Consider the following 23,005-nt stretch of genomic DNA (forward strand, 5'->3'; position numbering starts at 1 on the left):
TAAACCTTCTCAGGTAGGTTAATCTGTAACAAAGGGGCCCTAACAGGAAATGTTTACTTATCTTTTATGTGTGTGGGTGAGGTAGGAACTGTCGGCAGGTTTCTGTCTGAAGACCTCAGATTGAGCACTGCTTGATACATGAACAGCAATTCCAGTAAATCCAATATCTTTTATTTATGTTTCTGTGTGGCTTATACCCAATCAGCACGTACACTAACCCTACATTTGAATTCTATTTTTTCATTTATTCCTTGTCTCAGACCATTAAATCCCACAAAAGCTGCAGCTCAAAGTAGGAAAATAAAAATTCTCTTTTGCAGGTCTCATTTAATAGAACAGCCTAAATGAGTTGTGATACTGGTAAGTCTGTTGTATACTTTACACTTTTGATAGCTTTCTTGCCAGACTTCTGATAGGTAAGATATTATTAATACTGTATAGTTGCATAGTCTTATTGACCAGTGTGTTTCAAATGTGCACACATTCAAACAGATCTTTGAAAATTGCTGCTCACTGGTTTTCATTTCACACACACTCATGCTGCTGCTATGTCACATTATGTTTGTCTTCAATGTCTTGATATTTTTCTAGTGTTGTAGTTTTCTCTTCCTTTGTAAAAATCAGCTGCTGATAGACTTACCTATGTTTTTGATTTGTCAGAATGTCGAACATCAAACTGATGATCATAAGAAACAGTTTTGGAGCCATGTCTCCATTAACTGTGTAACATTTTTACATTGTAGGTTTTCAATAATAGAGAAGTCAAATTTCAGTGTGGTGCGAAAATTTCAAAATTTTGCAAACAGCTTTTCCTTTTTTAAAATCTGAATTGGTATGTAGAGGCAAGCCACACAGTTATTTTTTTTAATATTATTGGGATTTAAATATATATTCTTAGTGCTTATTTGCTGATTATATTGTTTTATGTATGTTAATAATATCGGCCTTTATAAACCAGACCCAGACGAGACAAGAACTAGGTTAAGGGTGACAAGTTGACCTTAGAAAGGGGAAGTAGAGAAAAGTGGAAGTTTGGTGCAGAGCTGCACCAGGAATCTGACACAAAGAAAGAGGGCCTGAGTAAACTGGGGGGGGGGGGGGTGACGTAGCCGAACAAGACACATACAGATTCATTGTGGTGATTTGTTTCAGAGCTGTGGGTCCATAAGAGCGCCTAACAGCTCCGGGAATGTAAAATAAAGATCATTTTTTGAGTTAGACCACTTTGAGCCGTGTTTTTCTTCGCCACCAAAAGAATACAAAGAACTGAACTTAATAATATTCATTTTTCTGACGAGGAATTTGTGAGATGTCAGGGTGTGAAACTCTGTATGACATGATATGGTGTGTTTTAAACTTTAGTAAAAAAGTAAAGGGAAAAGCTTCAGTGAAAGCACAAAAAAAAACAACAAGGGGATTTCCAGCCTCCTCTGGAACTGCCACCTGACTCCACTCAACCACTCCCCCACAGCTGAGTAACAAAACTCCCCCCATCAAAGTGTTAAACAACATAACTCTGCAGTCACAGAAAGAGGTTTTTTCCTCATTCTTCTCAGACTCTCTAAACATGAAGAAGCTAATCATACTTCTCCTCTGTCACACTGCATCTGCAGGTAGGATCACATCAAGCCGCCATTTCAAGTTTTCGTATCAGATTTAGATTGTTTGAAGATGTTTAAATGGATTTAGGCTGAATATTTAACAAACTTGTCATTCAGAAATAGATGGAAAAAGTAAAAATAAATAAATAAAAATTAAATTATTTTTGAGTTATTGACATTGTTTTTCATAAATGTTAATTACTCATAATCATTTATACATTTGCACATCAAATAGCATTCCTCAAAACATTTACAGTATTTTTGAAAAACCCAGTAATATAGCATTCTACACAAAGACATGAATAATGCAGTATTTTACAGGATATACAGTGCATTTGATAAATGTGTGATAAATATCATTAATATTTATCACAGACTTAAACATTGCCCAAAAGACATTTCTGAGTTTTGTTCTTTACTGGTCCTTTTCCTACATGTATTTACTAAAATAGGATTAAAATTCTCTTCTGTCAAGTTTCATCACACTGATTTCAAACTAACTCCTGCTGTACACTTTTGTGCCATTGTCTGTAAATGAGAATATTAACTTACGCAAAGGGTACGTTAAAATATTCCTAACTTGGAGAAGTATCCAGGAAGTACTGTCTGACAGCCATAATAAGAGCTATTCGAATCCAGATATGAGGGAAAAGACCTTCTTTGTTTCCTTTATTACTTCCTTGCGGAAAGGATTAACTGGACCATCCTTTAGGGAAGGAGTGGAAATTATGTCCTCCCACAATTTATAGTCACTTCGGAGACCAGAAGGGGAGACGCGCAAGTGAGGACAGCTAGAAAAATGACCGTGCATCAGTGTGTAGCACAAATTAAATTATAAACTGCCATCAGAAAGCTGTGTGGGGTCCAAATTATTCGCATTGGGGACGAAACACAGAATCATGGTATCGTGGAACCACGACTGGGCCAGCCCATGGAGGTGAGGTGACCCCCACGCCGAGCCAGAGGTCCGCATGCCGGAGGGACCTGCTTTGCCTGAGCTGGAGGTCAGCGCGCTGTCCGGTCCTTCATCGTCTGGTCCTGTGTGCTGGCCACCGTCCTGATTTCGTATTTGAGGGAAGAGACAAACGACTGGAGGTCCATTGTGCATCAAAACAATGATTTTATTAAAACATATATGTGGGAAGCCGAGCACGATCACTCAAACAGCATCGATCTTCCCAGAACAATAAATGGGGTGTCATATATATAACATATGATGACGAGTATTATGCGTTAAAGCAGATAAAAAACATGCATCAATTCCAGTAATTCTACAGGACATATTCTAAAAAAGAACAGTTCCTTCCTCTGTTCCTCCGCCACCGCTAGATGCTTCCTGTTATTTCACTTACTGCACTTCACTTATTAGTAGAACTAAACTGTCACGTATGCAGGTAAACAACTTTTGCAGTTTTGAGCAGTTTCTAAATACTGTACATGTGTATTCAGGCAGACTATGTGTCTGTGTCCAACCTCAGTGCATGACCTTACTCGACAAACAAAGACATTTCAGAAGTATACTTCCTGACTCCGTTTGAGTCATCTGTTACCAGGCAAACTTCAATGCAGCAGGCTGCTGAGGGCACAGAGGCCTTTATTCTGTGAATTGTACTGTAAGCATGTATGCAATCCTTTCAATAGCTGTACTTTGATCAATTGATCGGTCGAACATCGCGTTGGCCGTAGCTTCAAACCATTAATTAACTTGACCGAGCTTCAACTCTTTAATTAGCACAAAAATGCAATGTGTATAACATGATTACAGTTGCACCTGCAATGAAAGATTATTATGTAATTATGCTCACAGCTGAAATACAGACTTTTAATGTAACATCAACAGTTTCAATAAATGCTCTAATGAAATGATAATGATAAATCATAAATGATGCAACAGTAATAATAATGGTTATGAATAGTAACAGTAAAATAATATTCTAATCTCTACACCACCTACCAAGCCTCGTGTGAGCCTCGGCTCACATCCTTGTCTGCTGCGCCACCGCCACTTTTCACGTGGGCGGGCCCTGGTCCAGCTCCATCGCCACCGCTGAACAGCGGCCAGCAACTGGACCCGCCTCGCCATTGCCGCCGTTGGACACATGGTCGGCCGCCGGATCCAACCCATCCCTGGCGCTAGTCCACGGGCCGGAGACGACGTTGGTCATGGTCGATTTCCTTTGCCATTCATGGGGGTGGGAGAGTAGACTAGGCCGGACGGCTCCCCGGCCTAGGTCGTGCGATGGGGCAATGTGGCAAGGCATGGTTTGCGGCGTGGCTGCAGGGGAGGCTGACACACTGGAGCTACATCAGGTCATCACGCCTCCCCTGTATAAGGCGTGCCGGGACCTGAGGTTGTGGTTTTGTGTGTAGGACGCAGCTGAAAAGCTGCCGCTGTGTTTTGTAAGAACGGCAACCAAAATAAAAGTATAAACGTATGAACTATGTGGTTGCGTCCATCATTCGTGTGCCACAAAACATAAACCAGAATTTACCGGTAACTCAGTAACGGGGAAATGACTAAACTCAATCCCACGTAATAGAAAACAAAATCATTTCAACACAAAGAAATCACAAAAACACAAACTCAAAAATGCTTGGTCCAATTACACGGAACCGTGACAGTCGTTTGACATTTTTAAGTGTGACACTGGAAAGCACACATCCATCCATCCATCCATCCATCCATCCATCCATTCATTCATTCTTTTCTGTTTATCCTTATCAAGTTTCATGGGGGGCCTATCCCAGCTGCAGTAGGACAAGAGGTGGGATACACCCTGGACAGGTTACTAAAAGTTCACAGGACTAACACACTATACACAGATAATTATATTATAAGCAATTTAGAATCACCAGTTGACCTCACCCTCTAACTACATGTGTTTAGACTGAGGGAGGAAGCCAGAAAACCCACCCAGACACCCAGAGAAAATACCAACTCCACAAAGAAAGGCTGTGCCAGTAAAATATACTTAAGAAATTATTTTTGAATTATTTGGTGAAAAAATATTTTTGTTTTTTCAGCTATTATTATCTTCCCATTTACTCACCTTGTTCTTCCTGTTCTTGTACAATTTCTCTGTTCTCCTCGCCTTCTCACAATCAGATACAACCACACAGTAAAATTAAAAGACAACAAATAATAGGCTATAATCTGATGATAATTATTATAAGAGCAGATTGGGGATCCAAATTTGATGTCACAATAACAAAATGCTTAGTTATGTGAAATCATCATCAGTGACTATGGGCAAAACAGAAGCTACACTCTCTTCATAATATGCATGTCCACTCTTACCTGTTACTTTTTGCTCTCTCTTGTTATTGTCTTCATCTTGCTCTTTCCCTTTCTCTCCCTCTCTATCCTCTTCTGTCAGTCTTTGTGCTGTCATCCAAAAGTTAATTTTTACAAAGAATAAGCTTATTCATATCAGTTTAAAGCAATATAACACATAGACAGGTAACATCTTTTTGACTTCCTGTCACCTGGATCTGGAGCTGTAAACAAAGACTGAAGCCCAATTCAGCCAGAATAGGAAAATACATTTTTAAAAACTAAAATAAGAAAGCACAAATCAGAAGAAGAAAATTAGCTAATGTAGCGATTTAGGCTACATTAGCTAACGTTTATGATGCTGTTTAGAGAACAAATAAAAATAAGCAGAGTCTTTGTAAATCACAGCATCATTACCACATAATCAGAACAGTTTGACCTTTTGCTAAATTTCTATGAAAGTGTGTTTTAAATCTGCATCACTGATTTGTGTCATGACATTACCTCTTTATCTTCTTTCTGCAGCACAGAAGCACACTTGTGGTAAAATCTGAAAACTAAAGCTACCAAATAATACAGCTTTCTATTATACATTAGTTCTCCAGAGAGGAGGGGCTGTGATTCTAATGACCTGATTACACTTCATATTTGTCATAATGTCATAATCTTTGATTATATACTAACATCGTCATTATTATTGGGGTTTTTTTCTACAGTGACACACTCACTGATGGATTTTGTCACTGGATCTTCTGGTCTCCAAAACTTTTCAGAGTTTGTTGGTGTTTTAGCAGTTGATGGGGTTGGCATGCTTTACTGTGACAGCAGCAATTACATATTAGAACCAAGGCAGGAATGGATAAAAGAAGTATTTGAAAACAGCACTGAGCAGAAGCAATCATACATTCATCTGTGTTTTGAGGACCAGCCGGTCTTTTTTACAACCGTGATTCAGAATTTGATGCAATACTTCAGCCAAAGTGGAGGTACAGTATTTTTCATTTACCTCATCTGAGATCATTATAAATCATAGGTCATTTACCTGAGTCCTGTTCTTTCACTATATTTTCAGCTCACACTTTGCAAAGGACAGGTGGCTGTGAATGGGATGAAAACACTGGAGAGGTGACTGGTATGGTACAGTACAGTTATGACGGAGAAGGCTTTGTTGCATTTGATATGAAGACACTGACATGGATTGCACTAAAACCAGAGGCTGCCCCTTTTCAACATATATGGAATAATGACAAACCTTTAATCCAATTTACTGAAGATATCCTTACCAAGACTTGTCCAGAACAACTGAAGATATATTGGTCTTTTGGAAAGAGCTTTCTCCAGAGAAAAGGTAAAACATGAGCTGATCTAGTACTTTTTATTTTATGGTTTGTCCTCAAGCCTATTCAAATGGTGGGCCACGGGCCACATGCGGCCCAGAACCAACCTGCGAGTGGCCCTGCCTGTGGTCCTGGCAGATATGCAGAGAAGACGCAAAAAACAATTAAATAAATTTTAAAAAATTGAAAATTGAAATTCCTACAGTGTAGTGTAGACTGTGAATGCAACACTCCTAGTAGCCTAGCAATATTTAACCCACAAAGCACCGTGATGTGAACATATTAAAATATCATCGTAATGTAGGATGCGACAACAGCATGTCTTTCTCAATCCTAACGCGTAAAAATGACAATGAAAACCATCAGTTTAACTCTGCCTGGACTGACAAGTGCTTATTCATTTTACCGACAAATCCAAATGCCAAACTTATGTGTTTAATTTGCAGTGAGTGTGTTGCAGTACTTAGAGGCACCACAATGACAAACACCAGATTCCTACACAAACTTTCCAGAGCAATCTCAGGAGAGGGCTGCAAAAGTAGTTTAATTGCGAGTTTAATTGCATCTTACAACCGGAGTTGTACTATTCAATTCAATTCAATTCAATTTTATTTATATAGCGCCAAATCACAACAAAAGTCACCTCAAGGCGCTTCATAGATACAGAGAAAAACCCAACAATCATATGACCCCCTATGAGCAAGCACTTTGGCGACAGTGGGAAGGAAAAACTCCCTTTTAACAGGAAGAAACCTCCGGCAGAACCAGGCTCAGGGAGGGGCGGCCATCTGCTGCGACCGGTTGGGGTGAGAGAAGGAAGACAGGATAAAAGACATGCTGTGGAAGAGAGACAGAGGTTAATAACAGATATGATTCAATGCAGAGAGGTTTGTTAATACATAATGAGTGAGAAAGGTGACTGGAAAGGAAAAACTCAATGCATCATGGGAATCCCCCGGCAGCCTACGTCTATTGCAGCATAACTAAGGGAGGATTCAGGGTCACCTGCTCCAGCCCTAACTATATGCTTTAGCAAAAAGGAAAGTTTTAAGCCTAATCTTAAAAGTAGAGATAGTGTCTGTCTCCCGAATCCAAACTGGAAGCTGGTTCCACAGAAGAGGGGCCTGAAAACTGAAGGCTCTGCCTCCCATTCTACTTTTAAATACTCTAGGAACAACAAGTAGGCCTGCAGTGTGAGAGCGAAGTGCTCTAATAGGGTGATATGATACTACAAGGTCATTAAGATGAATGGGGCCTGATTATTTAAGACCTTGTATGTGAGGAGCAGGATTTTGAATTCAATTCTGGATTTAACAGGAAGCCAATGAAGGGAAGCCAAAACAGGAGAAATCTGCTCTCTCTTTCTAGTCCCTGTCAGCATTTTGGATTAGCTGAAGGCTTTTCAGTGAGTTTTTTGGACATCCTGATAATAATGAATTACAGTAGTCCAGCCTGGAAGTAATAAATGCATGAACTAGTTTTTCAGCGTCACTCTGAGACAGGATATTTCTAATTTTAGAGATGTTGCGCAAATGGAAGAACGCAGTCTTACATATTTGTTTAATATGTGCGTTGAAGGACATGTCCTGGTCAAAAATGACTCCAAGGTTCCTCACAGCGTTACTGGAGGCCAAGGTAGTACTACCATGGTGAGGGTCCTGTACAGCCCAAGAGAGAGCTGCAGCAGCTTCCCTTCGTGTTTGCTGGATCCTGGCGAAGAATAAAAGGCCTTTCACAGATTCTGAAACAGTGTAATTTTCATTTATTTAATTTGTGCATGCTGGCCGTGGTGGATGCGGTGATAAATGACGAAAACAATTAAAGTGAGTGTGACATCTGCTATTAAAAACGTACCCATGTCAGACAGTTTAAATATTCGTAGAGTTGAAGTTCTGGCGTCAGACTAGTTTGAAATGCTGTTAGATGACCCGAAGAAAACTGATGTAATGTCTATAGCAGGAGATGGGTTCACAGACAGAACTGATAATGCACAGTAATGCACTTACTACCGTTAGAGGGACACTGGCGAAATAATGTTTGAGAAGATTTCAGCTTTTTTTTTTTAGGAAAGTGGTCTGGATATGAAGCGTGTCTGTATACTTGTGACACATGATCTGACAAACCCAAATGCAGTAAGGAGGTTATTGCTATAAACCAGGAGTGCTGAACTCATTTTACATCAGGGGCCACATACAGCCCACACTGATCTTAAGTGTGCTGAACCAGTGAAACTCCCCTTTCTGTCAGTGTAAAGTAGTTAAATATTTAACTGTTTTTCTACATGATTAAGAAAATCATGTAGATTATGTAGATTTTCAACGGGATTAAGAAATAATTAAGAAAAAGCTGCTGTGACAAAGAAAGAAATCTGTTAGCATGACTCTTTGGACTTAAATGGTTAAATTTCATACAAAGGCTGGTCACTACCCAGATAGTCCATTTTTATTTGTGGGTTTTTTTGTGTGTGTTTGTTTGTTTTTAACTCTGGGGATGGGGATGGGGGGAGTCCAAAACACTAACACAGCCACACACAGGGTACGAGTTCTGCTGCAAATTGTTTTGTGCAGCATGGCCATGCGTAGGTTAGCATTGGCATATACCATATATACCTTATATATCATATATCAGTCAGGTTAGGGTTACATTTAGCTTTAAGTACAGTATAATACAGCCTTATGCAGCTGCTAGAAAGCTAGTGAGTCTTTGGCTTAAAGGGCTCACTCTGTGTTAAAATACACATATTTTTGCCTTATTTCGAAAAAATGTTTAAATATGTTTTTCTGCTATTACTTTTTAAACATGTACACTGCTTCTCTTTGCATCCACTCTCACTCCCTCTGATTTCCACCTGCCTTTTCTCCAGTTCTTCCCTTAGTGTCTCTCCTGCAGAAGACTCCCTCCTCTCCAGTCACCTGCCATGCTACAGGTTTCTACCCTGGCAGAGCAACAGTGTTCTGGAAGAAAGATGGAGAGGAGATCCATGAAGGTGTGGGTCCTGGTGAGATCCTCCACAATGATGATGAGACTTTCCAGATGAGTGTTGATCTGATTGTTTCATCAGTCAAACCTGGAGACTGGGGTAGATACGACTGTGTGTTTCAGCTCTCTGGTGTTGAGGACATTGTCACCAAACTGGATAAAACAATAATCAGAACGAACTGGGTGAAAAACGTTCACATAGGTGAGAGAAACAAATATGATGTTTTGCTTGATGATACTGTGGAGACATATAGATATACAGTTAGTTCCATAAATATTTGGACAAAGGCAACTTTTTTCTAATTTTGGTTCTGTACATTACCAGAATGAATTTTAAATTGAACTACTCAGATGCAGTTGAAGTACAGACTAACAGAATTTATTCAGTGGGTTCAAAATGTGAAGAACCATATATGCATTTCTTAACAAAATCCCTTCATTTCTTGCACAAATTAAATAAATGAAAATGAATTGTTTATTTACAATACCTGGTTGAAAACCATTTTTTGGTAAAGACAGCCTGAAGTCTTGAACTCATGGATATCAACAGATGTCCTTTTTAATGCTCTGCCAGGTCACACTTCAGCGGCTTTCAGTTGCTGTTTGTTTGTGGGCCTTTCTGTCCTAAGTTTGTCTGTAGAATGTGTGCTCAGTTGGGTTAAGATCAAGTGACTTTCTCAGGATACACCAAACTGGAGTTTTTGCTACTCCTGCTATTGTAGCAATTTATCTATCTATCGATTTATCAACCTATTGATATATAGATAAAAAACACAGCAGGTGAAATAAGTATTGAACATATCACCGGTTTTAGAAGTAAATATATTTCTTAAGGTGCTATTGACATGAAATTCTCACCAGATCTTGGTGAGGATTAACAACCCACCTAATCCACACATGCAAAGAAATCAAACCATTGATATCTATAAATTAAGCTATGGGTAATAATGAGAAATAACACAAGGAAAAGTACTGAATAGTATTTCACGCCCTTAACTGCTCGGACAAAACGGCCCATAACCCTCTGTCTGTCTCTTTAATCAATACAAAATGCAGCCAGGTCAGCGCCATCTCAGGGCACCCATTTGACCATCAATTTGTATCACTTGGTCAAAAGGCGAACATAAACTTTCATTCTCCAAAAGATGATTCTGTTCATCTGGACGTAGCGTTTTTTGGGAGAAATGTTTCGTCACTCATCCAAGTGACTTCTTCAGACTTCTTCAGTCTGAGACTGAAGAAGTCACTTGGATGAGTGACAAAACGTTTCTCCCACAAAACGCTACATCCAGATGAACAGAATCAACTTTTGGAGATTTACTTTCCTGGATGATTGAGAATGCATCAAGACGATAAACTTTCATTGCGAGTCTGCACTAGTGGGAAATCTCCCATGATTTACTGGAGCCTGCGGGACCTCATTGCCGACTCCTCCTCTCCAGTGTCAGTGCCAGATGACATTGGGTCATCACTGACCACAGCACAGACACTAAACATGCCTATAGGTTTTAATGCATCACTATACACTGACTCAACAGGTTATTAGAGCCGCCAGAGCAAGCAACCAGATTCTCTAAAGCTTTGGTCAGGTGCTTGGCCTGGTCTTGAAGTTGGACTAATTATCCAACTTGCAGCTTCACCACCATTTGGGCCAGCGCGTCCACGTTACGGTGACACTGGCCTCTGGTCTGTCATTGCGAGTGGTCCTGAGTTTTTGTACCATTTGTAAAGCAAGCACCCTGTAGACGCAGTATTGCAAATCATGCAGGCTTTATTTATAGTGTTTTTATGACACTGTTGTAAGGATACTTTTTAGCTCTCTCCCACAGCTGCTACCTCGTTCTGTATCCAATCTCTGTTTACTTCTCTCCCCTCGGATCCTGGCAATGCTCAAGATAGGGGAGAACATGATTAGATGATGGAGAACTACATCTGTACATGTTTAAATCATCCTCTACTGAGGAACCTCTGAATCATGAAGCTCACGCACCAATCTTTCTTTCTCACTTTCTCTCATTTACATAACATTGTCATATGATGACAGTAATTATTAGAATATATTTACATATCCTTTATATATTTGTTTATATATTGTGATAAATATCAACACTTCACCGAGTTCTTTTGATTCCTCAGACATCCGATGGAAGACAAAACACTGCTCCGTAGACCATTTAACACTTTATTACTTCTAGAAGGGAGATGCGTCCTGCATGACATGTTGCCATGGATCTCAAAATGGTGGTGTGCCCCTAACAGTTTTATTGCAGGGCGTCCCACTCCAGTCTAAACAACAGTGTTTCCCAGCCATTCAGTAGTTGCATTGCACAGCATACTCATAGGTTATTGTGTCCTTGCCTCACCAGAAAATAGTTCCCCGTTATCTCTATTTTGCAGCCAAGCACGGGTAGGTCTCTCCTGCAAACTAACGTGTGTGAGAGTCTCCTACATTCTATCACCCAAGGACACATGGTCTAATGCCTTTATTTTTCAGGGCTGTGTCCGCTTAATACTACACTATATAACTTTATAACACTTATTAATAAAAAGCATAGCCTTATTGAGTCACTGCAAATTATTTAATCCCAACAATTGACATAATATTTATTCAATTACACTTTTGATTCCAGAGTTTAACTGGTTGTATCCACAGCAAAAATAATATGGAGAGACAGAATATTTTCTTTTATACATGCATGTGTAACAAATAGAAGCAGTATTGTCAAAAAGATTAATTCAGTTATTACAAGGCCCAGCCTAAATTACTATGGTCCATAAAGAATGGTAATCCTGGAGCCTTGCATTGCTTAAAAGCAGTAGGTTGAAACTGGGGTGAAGTGCATCAAAACCTCAGATTTAGTCTTGGTGTCATGGCCTGGATGTTTTAAACCACACTTCAGAGCAGTGTTTTGAAACATCTGCACTTTAGAGGGTCAACACAGTGTTGAAACATCAGTATCACGCGTCCCATCCCTATCTTACACTGCTCCTGTCACATCAAAAGACATTCACACAGAGTTTAAAATGTATCCAGTTCATTGAATAAATATGTTATTAGAAATATTGTGAGATGAATGTACTTCTATTATAACCTGCTTCATCTGCCACTATTATCTTTTTTTCTTGTATTTTGTTGTGCAGAGTTGCCCATCATTATTGCAGTCTGTGTTCTTGTCCTCATCACTGGTGCCATTGGTTTCATTGTTTACAAAAAAAAGCAAGGTAAGAGATTTAAATAAGCTTAAAGAAAGCTTAAGTTTGTCAAATAGCAGCAGCAGTGCAATGCTCAGTTACATTCTGTTTGCAATATCGTAGTATCAGACATGATCAATTCTGACTTTACATAAGAGTAAGTGTGATTATTGTGTTTAAAAATTGCAAAAGCTGAAAAGATGTTTTTCCTCTTTTAATTCAGAAAGACGCTTGACATCTTGTAAGTATAACCTTGTTGTTCTCTGATCTGACATGCATCCTAAGGTTAAAAGAATATTTGTAGTCATTATTAAATATTTAAACCCAACAGCTCCTGTCATCATGGCAGCATTGACTGAGAGACCACGTACAGGAACACAGGACTCAGACTTTTAGAAAAACTTCTTTTTATTGTTTTAAAATTTAAGTGGACATGAACTACCACATATATAAAAGGTTAATTTTATACCATGGGGTCCTACTCTAAAAAATAATAAATAAAAGAACAAAAAAAAAAAATGAACATTTCAAGTTTTTAGAGCATTTTTAGCACCATCTTGTGCCAGTACAGATTGTAATGTCACAGGATTGATTGGTAGCTGCTAATAGACTCCTATTAGTTTATGTTAGCTAGCTAGTGACAGAATCAATAACTATATATAAGAACAGTAAAACTAAAAAGCTGCCTAAGGGGGGAGGGGTCACTTTTGTGATTTACCTGGCTGCATCGCTGGGTTAGCAAGCCTGAGTCAGACACGCTGATTTTTCCTCGTCAGGTTAGGTGTAGATTAGGTGTCAGGTTAGAATGATCCTTTAATTGTCCCACAAGGGGAAATTTGGATGTAACAGCAGCAAGAAAGACACATATACAAACAAACAGTACACAAGGCACAGAACAGAAACATACACATTTTTTACATATTTACATCAAGGCCAAAACAGAGTACTGTACTGTTATTACATAAAATAAAATTAAATACAGATAAGAGGCAAACTCAGGTTGTAGTGTAGTATTATCAACAACTAACCAACCTAGTTACCACACATTCTGTAATGGCACAAGATGGTATAAATCATGTTCTAAAATCTTTAAACATTTATTTCTTAAATCCAGTGTTAGGTTTTGTATTGTTGATTGTCATCCAGCTTCACAGTCCGTTTTTTAGAGTAATGGTGTAAATAACCCTTTATGCATTTACTGTTTCATGTCCACTTTTAAATGAATGATCAATCCTATAGTTACTTTTTTCATATCCTATCATTTATTTTGTATCACATTTGTGTATTGAGATCAAAGTGGTTTGCTTACCTATAGTTTCATTTCTGGATACACAACATTGCAAATCAAAGAAGTAAAAATAAAAACTGTTTTTTTTTTTTAAAGATGGGTTTGATTTTTTTTTTGTTGCTTTTTTGTAATTTTTAGAAATTACATAGTCAAAAGACTGTTTTGTTAATTAATGTATATCCCCAGTTAATTATAATGCACTTTCTTACATATGAAAATAAAGTCAGGGTGCTGCATTTCAGTTTCTTTAAACATTAACCACTGCTGTTGTGTAGTGTACTTGTAACTGCTCCTGAAGGTTTTTCATGTTCGAAGTAGAATAAAGGGCCATGCTCCAACTGATGTTCAGCCAGTATTTTAATCTTCTTTTCACCAGCAAACACCATGAAAAACTATGGTGAAATGATCAATGAAAAACACGGATATTACATCAGCAGAACAAAAATTACAACTCAAATAAAACATACACACAAACTAAATGCACCAACATACCGTGTGCGCCTTTCTACTGAACATTCATGAGCAATTGTAGTACATATCTTCTATATTTCCACCCTTTACACAGGCCAGCATTCTCTTTCTGGCTCGAGCCTTCAGTCTCTGGTGGTGACACGTGCGCTTAATTGAGCCTCACCCCAAAGCATGCGCACCACAAAGCGCCACACTCAGGCCCACCAGTAGGTGGCGACAACACAACATGAATCCAGATTAAACACCAAATTTTGAACATTGCAATCACATAATAATTACATTTCAATGCGACGGCTACACTGCCACCAAAATTACAAAGGATTTCTATTTACATGTGTTAAACAAAATTAAATCCTGTAATTTTTAATAAATTGACAATCAAACATCAACTTATGTTACAAAAAAAAAAAAAAAAACACTTCTTAAATAAACTTATAGATCACATATTATGTTTGTGTTCTTAACCCTTGTACTACTTCACTGTAGTTTAGACCCTTTAACTAGTACCACTAGTTTCTGAACTGGTCTCTCAAGAAATGAGACTTGTTTCAAACGTTCACCTTTCTTTCCCACATCCTTTTGCCCTATTTGGATCTTAACCTTCCGCACTAACCTATCATCATCTTCATTGGCTTCAACCACCCTTGCCAATTTCCACTCATTTCTTGGAATATTGTCCTCCTTTAAAATCACTACATCTTCAACCTGTACATTTTGTTTAGGAGTATGCCATCGTTGTCTTAAACTAATGCTGGTTAGGTATTCCTTGCGCCACCTGCTCCAGAACAACTCTGTTAAATATTGCACCCTCCGCCACCTCTTCCTGGCGTACAAATCTTCTCTTACAAATCTACCAGGAGGCGGAAGTGGCACAGACTCTTTCATTGTGAGCAAATGATTAGGCGTCAAAGGCTCAGCACTGTTGGGGTCGTTGATTGTGTCAGTAGTGAGTGGACGATGGTTCAAAATTGACATGGCCTCGTAGAAGAAAGTTCTCAATGAGGTGTCATCTAACCTCCCTGTGGCTTGAGCTAGGACAGAACTCATGACATTCCTAACAGTGCGGATCTGTCGTTCCCAAATGCCTCCTCTGTGACTAGCTTCAGGAACATTCATTTGAAAGTCACACTGGTTTTTAGCTAGATAAGTAGAAATCATCTCCTTGTCTAATTCCAACAGACCCTTCTTGAACTCGTTCTTAGCTCCGACAAAATTTGTCCCTTGGTCAGAACGAATCTGTCTGACTGTGCCTCTGATTGCTATGAAGCATCTTAAAGCGTTTATAAATGCGTCAGTGGAGAGATCCTCCAACATCTCAATGTGCGCGGCTCTCGAGCTTAAACACGTAAACAATAGGCCATACCTCTTCCATTCCTTTCGACCTTGTTTCGTATAGAAGGGGCCGAAAACATCGACTCCAGTGTAGGTGAATGGGGGCGAAGGATCCACTCTGTCAAATGGCAAGTCAGCCATGCGTTGTTCTTCAGCTGGCCCACGCACTTTTCTACAATTGACACACCCTTTAAGGTATTTGGCCACTACCTTACTGCCACCTATGATCCAATAGCCACTTTCCCTGAGTTTGTTCAGAGTTTGGCCTCGGCCTTGGTGTTGCGTTTTCTTGTGACAGTGGTCAAGAACGAGTTGTGTGACAATGCCTTCCTTTGGAAGGATTACTGGATGATTCAATGCAAATGATGCTGAGGACTTTCTCAACCTTCCTCCAACCCTAAGCAAGTTGTCTACCAAAATAGGATCAACTTGATACATTTTATGAGTTTTCGGTAGTCCAGCTGAGTTTTGACTGAACCATTTGAGCTCTTCTTTAAAGACTTCCCTCTGCTGCCTGGAGGAGTACAAAAGCAGCCATTTGTCTTTCTTTTACACTAATGGGTCCTGAGTTATCTCTCCTTGCAAGTCTTTTAATTCTTGCCACAACGTTAAGAGCTGTATCCCAATTGGAAAATCTTGAGAACCTCTCAAGAAAGCTGTTTTCTTCAAGGGCATTTGTCTTCAGGACCTTTACTTCTGGGTCCCCAACAAGAAGATTAGGGGAATGTTGGTTTGTGACAATTTCCCTTTCCCATAGGAATTTAGGTCCAGTGAGCCAATTCGAGCTTAGCAGATCTGCCACCTTGAGGCCCCTAGACGCGTGATCAGCTGGATTTTGATCAGATTCAATGTAAAACCATTGCTTCGGATCAGTAGAGTCTCTTATTTTCTGAACTCGATTTGCCACAAAGACATGAAAGCGACGAGCATCATTTTTTATGTATCCAAGCGTCACTTTAGAATCTGTCCAGAAAAACTCCTCGTCAATTTTCCGCTCGAGCTCTGACCTGAGGAAGTTACTTACAGCTGCAGAAACTGCAGCTGCAGTGAGCTCAAGGCGTGGGATAGTGATTATTCTTGTGGGTGCCACTCTGGCTTTACCCATGACCAGTGCACAATGCACGTTCTTATCAGCAACAATCCTGATGTATGAACATTGTCCATAGCCACTGCTGCTGGCATCCGAAAAATGATGCAGCTCAATTTTTTTGACCTTGCCGAAGTTCTCAGGAACAAGGCATCTTGGTATTTCAATCCTTTTTAGATTCTCCAAGTCACCGAGCCATGCTTTCCATTTGGTCTCTAGTGCCGGAGGAATAGGATCATCCCATCCCACTCCGCGTTTGCACATTTCCTGGAGTACTTGTTTTCCTGTCAAAATGTAGGGTGAGAGAAAACCTAACGGGTCATACACACTAGCAACTGTTGCTAGAATTCCTCGGCGTGTAGCTGGCCTTTCTTTGAGGGCTACACTGAATGAGAACATGTCAGCCTCTATGTTCCACTTTACTCCCAGCACACCTTGCATTTGAATTACAGAGTAGTTCAGGTTTACATCTTTGGTCTTGCTGGCTCGTTCTGTTTCGGGGATAATGCTCATGACCTCCTTGTTGTTGCATGCAAATTTGTGCAAGCGCAGTTTCCCTTTTGCACAGACCTCTTGTGCTTCACTGACCAGCTGCTTGGCTTCCCTGACTGAATCAATGCTGATTAGCCCGTCATCCACATAAAAGTTTTTGTGAATGAATCTGGCTGCCAGTGGGTAGTCCTTTTTTTGTTCCCTGGCGAGATACTTCATGCCATAGTTAGCACATCCCGGTGATGATGCCGCTCCAAAAATGTGCACTCGCATGCGATACTCCTTAGGCTCAGTATCTGTATTCCCGTCCTTCCACCACAGAAACCTTAAGAAGTCTCGATCCTCTGGGTTGACATGGAAGTGATGAAACATTTTTTCCACATCACACATAATTGCTATTTGATGCTCTCGAAATCTGCACAAAACCCCTGCCAGAGCATTAATCAAGTCTGGGCCTGTGAGTAGGTGGACATTTAAAGAGATGCCTTCGTGTTTAGCAGAGCAGTCGAAAACAACTTGAATTTTCTCTGGCTTCCTGGGATGATACACGCCATGGTGCGGAATGTACCATGTGTTACTACCTGATGTGCCATCTGCTTCCTCTGCATCACAATCTTTAAAGACACTATTCATGAACTTGATGTAGTCTTCCTTGTACTTTGGGTTCTTATCCATTTTTCCTTTTAAACGTTTCAAGCGAAACATTGCAAGCTGCTTGTTATTTGGAAGCTGTGGGCGTTCTCTAAAAGGCAGAGGCATTTCTAAATGGCCTTCCTCATTGTAGTGAATGTTCTCATTCAGCATCTCTAGAAACTGAATGTCCTCTTGAGATACACTCCCTTCTTAATGGTTTGTGTCCAGAAAGTCATTTTCAAGTGCTTTAATCACAGAAGCAGGCGTGACAGATGGCAGCTCCTTTACTGTGACACGATGACAGATCCCTGCTGCTCCCATCGAACTTTTCCATGGCTTAATGGCTCCCACGATACTCCACCCTAAGTCTGTTTTTATTGCATAGGGATCATAATCCTTTCCTGGTATGACTTCCCTTGGCTTTAGCGCTCTTGCACAGTCGTAACCGATGAGAAGAGCTATAGGACAGTCCAAGAGATCTGGCATTTCATTTGCAATGCTAAGTAGATGGGGCCACTTTTTTGCTGTCTCTCGAGTTGGAATAGTGTGTTTCTCCAATGGAATGTACTCTTGAGTGTAAGTTGGTGGCAAGTCAATGTACTTTTCTGAGTTGTACCCTCTTACCCTCAGTCCATCCACTCTTTGACTAGGTACAATCGAACCCCTGTCAGTCATTGTTGTCAGCTTTAGCTTCACTGGTTCCCTGCTTGCCTGTATCTTTTCACAAATATCTTGGTCAATAAATGTGTTGCTGCTTTGGGTGTCTAGCAGAGCATAAACCAATGTCTCTTGATTCTTCGCTGATGAAGAAAGCCACACTGGAACGATCATTGAAGTGCAATCATTGTTGCCCACTCTCACACTGCACGATACGGTGGCTGCATTCTCCTCTTCTGATGGTGGTTCAGGTTCATCTCCCAGTGGAGGATCTTCATGGAGAGGAGAAGGGTGGCTTTGTCTGCAGACATTACATGTTGCTCTCTGTCGACAGTTTTTGGAAATGTGGCCGACTTGCAGACAAGCAAAGCACATATTGTTGTCCCTAATAAACTGTTTCTTTTCTTCAAGCGGCATTGCTGTAAACTTTGCACATTTATAGATAAAATGATTTTGCTTGCAGCAGATACATTCAAGTTGCTGTTTGTTCTGAGTTGAGGAAGGGTTGGGTTTTGATTTTCTGTTGCTCTGAACTGTAGTTGTGTTCTTCACATCTTTAGACCCATTTGCTGATGTCACCAGGACACTGGCCTTCAGACGTTTTTGTTCTTTCTCAGGTTTTTCAAATGTGTTTTTTAAGGCAAACAGAGAAGAAACTGGATTACATGCTATACGCGCCTCTTCAGCCACAAAGTCTGCAAATTCTGCAAACCCTGGATATGCCTTTTCTTCATCCAGTAATTTTGTGACATAACGATTCCAGCGGGTTGTGGCCCAGTCAGGAAGTTTCAGCAATATTTTTTGATTTTCTTCACAATCATCTAAAACCTTGAGGCCTTGGACGTGGGGCATAGCATTCTTACAAGAAATGAGGAAATCACTAAACTCTCTCAATTTAAGTGACTCCTTTGGACCAATCTTTGGCCAACTACTTAGTTTTCCCCTAAAGGCTCTTTGAACTACAAATGGGTGTCCATAGCGTTTGTTCAGAGCATCCCAAGCTTGTTTGTAAGCTTCCTCGTCACTTCGATAAAATGTCCCTTCTAAAACACAGAGAGCTTCTCCACCAATGTACTTCTTCAAGTAGAACAGCTTATGGGCTGAATCTGTGCAGCCAGTCTCGATAAGCGCCTTAAAGCAAGTGCTCCACTCAACAAATTTAAGTGGGTCTCCTGTAAATGTAAACGCCTCTGGCACTGGGAGTCTAGACATTACTAAGGACTCTTTTAATGCCTGCACCAGAGAGAGCTCACTTTCTTTTGGCACCACTTGAGTATCATAGTGAGGGGCGTGAACACTTTGTGAGGTCAGGATGAATTTACCTTCAGAGTGAGGAGGTGCAGTGCTCTGAGGAACTTGGGTGCATGGGGGACTGCTAAGTGGTTTAGGAAGCTGGCTGAAAGACAAAGTACTCCTTACTTCACAATTTCTTATTTCAGCATTCATTTTTGATTCCTCTTCAGCATATACATTGTATTCTGCCTGAATGACCTCAAGATCTTTGATTTTCCAACATTTTCAATTGCTCTTGTTGAGCTAATATCTCCTTTCTCCGGGCAGATATTTCCATTTCTCTGTTTATTTCAGCTTGCTTTGACGCCAGTCGTGCTGCTGCCTCTGCTTTGCTTGCAGATACATGACTTCCTTGCTGACTATGGCTGTGCTGGCTATTTCTTCCAGCTCTAGACACAGTTGAGCCATAAATTGATTCTGCACCTTCTCTTTGGAGTAACTGAAGGAGTGATTCTTTTACAGCTCCTGCATCAAACTCTTTGTCAACATCTGCATAACGCCTTTTCAGAAGTATCATCATCTCAGCAGAAACTGAAGTACAGCTATCCATCTTTCTTCTCATATCTTGAGATGGTGTAGTCAGTGCACGTAAAGCCACCTAATCTTGCTGTAGGTCTAACTCACATTTTTCTACTGACTTGATCATTTCAGCTAATTCTGCTTTAGAACATTCTTCTTTAAGTTTGGACCTAGTGAGCTGAATTTCTGCCTTAAAGTTTAAATATGTTGACATAAACTTTCTTTCTTTGCTTGTTATCTCTGTCTGTTTAAACTCACGCATTTTTTCTGTTAGTTGCCTTTGACGGTCTGTCCGTCTCACCTCTGCGTCAGGTTTAGATGATGGCTGAGGCAGCCCTATTTTGTGTATTTCAAGGTCTCCATGAATTTCTCCTATGCGTGCTTCAACTTCTTCTCTTTCTGCATCTTCAAGTTCAGATTCTAATTTCTTTTCTAACTGTGCCTTTTCATCTTCTAAGGCTATAAGTATTTGCTCAAGGATATGAGTTTCTTGTGTACTCTGCTCCATTACAATGTTTTGAACCAACAACTTAGAACAATAAAAGGAAACTTACCCAGAGTACACTACCTTAAATCTCAAACAGCACAGTAATAAACTTTCAATAAATGAACAAATGTACAATATCTACACCATACAATATTCTCTTTGGCTTTTTCTTAGATCTCTTTATGCAGTTAAAACCTTTCGCTGATGTAAGAACTCACAGTCTACTCTTCCACGTGGGCTGCCGTCTTGGAAGAATGGCGTGCAGGGCTCTGGCTGCTCGCTCCATAACAGGCCACGTTTTTCACTGTAACTGCTCCTGAAGGTTTTTTATGTTCGAAGTAGAATAAAGGGCCATGCTCCAACTGATGTTCAGCCAGTATTTTAATCTTCTTTTCACCAGCAAACACCGTGAAAAACTATGGTGAAATGATCAATGAAAAACACGGATATTACATCAGCAGAACAAAAATTACAACTCAAATAAAACATACACACAAACTAAATGCACCAACATACCGTGTGCGCCTTTCTACTGAACATTCATGAGCAATTGTAGTACATATCTTCTATATTTCCACCCTTTACACAGGCCAGCATTCTCTTTCTGGCTCGAGCCTTCAGTCTCTGGTGGTGACACGTGCGCTTAATTGAGCCTCACCCCAAAGCATGCGCACCACAAAGCGCCACACTCAGGCCCACCAGTAGGTGGCGACAACACAACATGAATCCAGATTAAACACCAAATTTTGAACATTGCAATCACATAATAATTACATTTCAATGCGACGGCTACAGTACTGTTGTGTTGTCACAATACAATTTCAAGGGGTTTTCCAGCAGTAAGAGACACTGACATCGGACATCCTCTGTGGACAATATGGTGAAATTCTCAGTGAACTCCTATTATCATTTAGTATCTATATCTAGTATCTGTTTCTTGTGACAGATGGTCCATTAGAAAAACACTTCTTTTGGTTTGCATTTTATTTAGTTTGAAGTCATTTCCATTTTTGAAACAGTTAATGCTGCGCTGTGTAATTGAGTACACTAAGTGAATACAGGAAACTAGATATGTCTCTTCAATTTGGCATTGTTTCTTTGTCTTTCCTCTTTTAAGATTCTGTAAGATTTTTTTTCTGTAAGATTCTGAAAATTTTTATCTAGATGTTTTGGATAATTTTCTCAGCTTTACAATCATACTTCCAGATGTCAGCAGAAAATCCCACTAAGTGGAGATGGAAATCAAGAAGTATGAGTAGTAATATGAGTACTCTATTATCGCCGCCCCCAACCTCACCACCCCACCGTGCGGGTTCATGTACGTGCGTGTAAGCGTGCACCTGCCCCTATACAAGGTACCTTTGCTCGTCCATGTGCTCTCAGGGTCATATGAGTTCATATATGTTTAATTAGCATTTTATTTTATTCAAATCTCTAGGTGTTTTAATTAAACTACTTTTTATGGGTTGTGGGGATGTATTGGCATCGGGTTATGCAGACCATGTGTGTATCCAGTCACCTAGATATTTTGAAGTCTTTCCACTTCTGCTATTATTTTCAGTCATTAATTGAACTGTTTCAGGGATATGTGGAGTCCAGAAAGTATATTAAGCCAGTGATGAATTCAATACCATGACTCCCTCTGGGGCCACTTAGTGGATTAAATAGTTCTACCACTTGCTCCATCATAGGACCGTCCAGAGTAAATTTGATGTCTGGCACAGCTATCCTCTCAGGCCAGTCAACCAGCAATCCCATCTCAACTGTCCCACGAGCACCACCACCACCACCAGAATCAGTACCTAAGCCCTGAGCAGCAGTCGTCTCACTCTCAGTGGCTGTCACACCACCATCAGCTGTCCCACCAATAGTCCCATTAGCAGCAGCTTCTCTGATCTGAAAGATGTCCTGCATGGCAGTTGAGGCTCGGCCCTGTTGCTCGAGGCTGCCTCAGACAAAAATCTGTAATGGGCTCAAGTGTCTCTCTGTCCGCAAGCCATGATTGTTCCACTATTGAGTGAAGTCTTTCAAATCTGTTGATCCTTGGGAGATAGATGTAATGGAGAGCCCAAAGGTGCATTTCATTGCCAGTGTCAATAATGCCTTCCTCCTCCAGGTGGTGAAATAAATCACAGTAGACATTGGTCATTCCTCTCAACAGATCACCCCAGAGCCTCTCAATTCTCTGATTATGGGTACTCCTTCCTCTTAGGGCACTTCCATGATCAAAGCCTCTGAAAATGTTCATCATCAGGCAGACAGCATTGTTTTCACCTCCTCTGTCTGTCCTGACCCTTGAGGGTACACCATAGGATACCACGGCTCTGATGAAACTTGATAAAATGGTACTGCTACGGTTGTTG

At 40.2% G+C, this 23,005-nt stretch overlaps 1 pseudogene; it reads left to right on the forward strand.

Moving 5' to 3' along the window:
- The first annotated feature begins 1,567 nt into the window (after window positions 1-1,567).
- On the forward strand, window positions 1,568-20,039 carry LOC145423727 (major histocompatibility complex class I-related protein 1-like; annotated as a pseudogene).
- The last annotated feature ends 2,966 nt before the right edge of the window (window positions 20,040-23,005 follow it).

The sequence above is a fragment of the Astatotilapia calliptera genome, chromosome 22 (assembly GCF_964374335.1).
Source record: "Astatotilapia calliptera chromosome 22, fAstCal68.1, whole genome shotgun sequence".
NCBI classification, from domain to species: domain Eukaryota; kingdom Metazoa; phylum Chordata; class Actinopteri; order Cichliformes; family Cichlidae; genus Astatotilapia; species Astatotilapia calliptera.